A 2,875-nucleotide genomic window follows, 5' to 3' on the forward strand; every position below is an offset into this window, starting at 1 on the left:
ATATTTGATTTACAAATAAGGAATCCTACTTCGCGGAATTTCATTTATCACGGTAGGGTCTAGAACCGATTAACCGCGATAAACGAGGGTTCACTGTACAAAGGGTCGCTAAGAATCAGAACCAACTCAACAGCAACTAACAACTGTTAACTCTAGGACACTGCACATCTCTTGGTTCCTTTTAACCCTACCCATACCTTTGTAAATACTCTTTTTATTAAACTCTTCATCATTCCTGTTTGAGGGTACTGTATATTTCTTCCAGAACCCTGAATTAGGAGGGAGAAACGGGCTGGGGGGAGTTGGGGAGAAAAACAAACAGAGAAAGAGGGAATTAAAAGTAAAAGGAAAAGATAAGAATGGCTGCCAAAGAACAATGGATTATTATTCCTTAAGCAAGGACAGAGGACACTGAAAAGAACAGACACTAACAGTGACTGGTGCAGTACCTTACAGATCAGGTGGGAAACCAGCAGCTAGTCAGCATATATTTTCTTTAAACATCTTTAAAGGACTTTTCTTGGTTGCCTTCTGATGCGAAAAGCCAGGGTCTTGTGACTTCTAATCTATCAATTTCAAACAAAGACGTCTGGTTCAGGGTTGTTGCACAGTGACAATGCTGACATTTCAGATCAGCTCAGTGTTGGTTGTGGGGCTGGGGTGTTCTGCAGGCCGTTAGGCAGCATGGCTGCCTCTGTGCATTAGAGTCAGTAGTGCTCCACCCTCTTGTTCAGCAGTGGTCAAGCAAAGGATCTTCAGGAATTAGCAAATTTTCCCCTGGGGCTGGGTTTCCAGATATAAAAATTGCGTTGGACCTACGTAACCTAAAAACGTTACGTGTCGCTCATCGGAAACTCAGATCTCAGTAGACCCCCATGTTTCACTTTGCTAAGTATCGGAACCCTGCCAGGCGGCTACGCTCCCCCTTCCCGATCACCTTACGACCCGCTGATCTCCTCCAGGAGCAATGGACAAGACATGTGGTAATTTGAGTGGGAGATGTTAGGATCAGATTTGCATTTTGAGCAAAACAGTATAAAAGGACTTGTGAGTCCTACTCACGATCCAGGACGGGGGCAGTTATCGTCCTGTTCACCCAGATATTATGTCCTGTTCACACAGATGTTACGTCCTGTTCACCCAGATGTTACGTCCTGTTCACCCAGATGTTACGTCCTGTTCACCCAGATGTTACGTGGAGACAGACTTGAACTCGTCCCACTTTTGAAACTGGAGCTGAAGATGGAGGGCCAGAACTTGCCAGCCACAGTGACTGTTCCCAGTGCCAAAGATGGAATAGCAGATATTGGTTGTGGCTCCTGTTTCCTTTTCATCCCCCTATTATGTCTGAGTAATAGTAATATTTTCTTCTTTATGATATCTGTATTATTAGAGGTTGGTTATGGAAGCAATTGTATGATTATGTTTGATATGATTAAACTATGGAATGATATGACATATGCATTAACTCCCAAATTAAAGCAAATTTTTAAAAAACATAAATCCAGAATGAGTTTTGGACTCACATTAAATGCTAGCACCAACTTTAAGGATAATCAGTTCTTACATGATGGCCCTGTTGGGTACTCACCTTCATGCAATGATCACTGAAGATAAGGGCGCTACAGCAAAGTGTGGGAAGAAAGCAGATGGTGCCCAGCTATCAATCAGAATAGTGTCTGGATTCCCCCAGAAGAATTTATTTCAGAGGACAGCACTGAAGCTGCAGCTCAGGGAGAGGGACATGTTTGATCAGAGCACATGGGAGGTAAACAAGCAGCCATCTAGCTCAGAAGCAACAAAGCCCACATGGAAGAAGCACACCAGCCTGTGCGATCACAAGGTGTTGAAGGGATCAAGTATCAGGCATCAAAGAACAAAAAATTATATCATTGTGAATGAGGGGGAGTGCGGAGTGGGGACCCAAAGCCCATCTGTAGGCAACTGGACATCCCCTTATCAAAGGGTCCAAGGAGGAGACAAGCCAGTCAGGGTGCAGGGTAGCAATGATGAAACATACAACTTCCCTCTAGTTCCTAAATGCTTCCTCTCCACCCATTATAATGATTCCAATCCTGCCTGGTTAGAGGAGGATGTACACTGGTACAGATAAGAACTGGAAACACAGGGAATCCAGGGCGGATGATCCCTTCAGGACCAGTGGTGGGAGTGGTGATACCGGAAGGGTGGGGGGGAGGGTGGGGTGGAAATGGGGAACTGATTACAAGGATCTACATATAACTTCCTCCCTGGGGGACGGACAGCAGAGGAGTGAGTAAGGAGAGACGTCAGATGGTGCAAGAAGTGACAAAATAGTGATTTAAAAATTATCAAGGGTTCATGAGGGAGGGAGAGCGGGAAGGGAGGGGGAAGATGAGGAGCTGATGCCAGGGGCTTAAGTGGAGAGCGGAATGTTTTGAGAATGATGTTTTGAGAATGTACAAATGCACTTTACACAATTGATGCATGTATGGATTGTGATAAGAGTTATATGAGCCCCCAATAAAATGATTTCAATAAATAAGTTAAAAAAATTTTTAAAAGAATAGTTTCTGGGGTCTTAAAGACTTGTGCTCAAGCAAGCATCCATCTAAGTGAAGAGTCAACTAAGTCCACATGGAAGAAGCACACCAGCTGTGTGATCGAAAATGGCAATCACGAAATTTGAATATGGTGAAGGAGAAAATGGTGAATATGGTGTGTGGGGTTAAGGGTAAGAGGGAACCCCACAAAACATCACAGGTTTGGTAGGCGCAATTGTACAGCGATAATAAGTAGAGATTATAGTAAAGTCATAGAGAGCATGAGAGCTAAAAGATAGAGTCAAGTAATGGAGTCAGACGCAATTCATGGTAGCATATCTCACCTCCGCCCG

At 44.0% G+C, this 2,875-nt stretch overlaps 1 pseudogene; it reads right to left on the minus strand.

Annotated features, from left to right (window-relative positions):
- The window catches only part of LOC101642945, an 8,899-nt pseudogene that overhangs the window by 5,057 nt on the left and 967 nt on the right, over positions 1-2,875 (minus strand).

This window comes from Echinops telfairi, unplaced genomic scaffold (assembly GCF_000313985.2).
Source record: "Echinops telfairi isolate 266 unplaced genomic scaffold, ASM31398v2 ScPeMD7_7425;HRSCAF=8463, whole genome shotgun sequence".
Classification (NCBI taxonomy): Eukaryota; Metazoa; Chordata; class Mammalia; order Afrosoricida; family Tenrecidae; genus Echinops; species Echinops telfairi.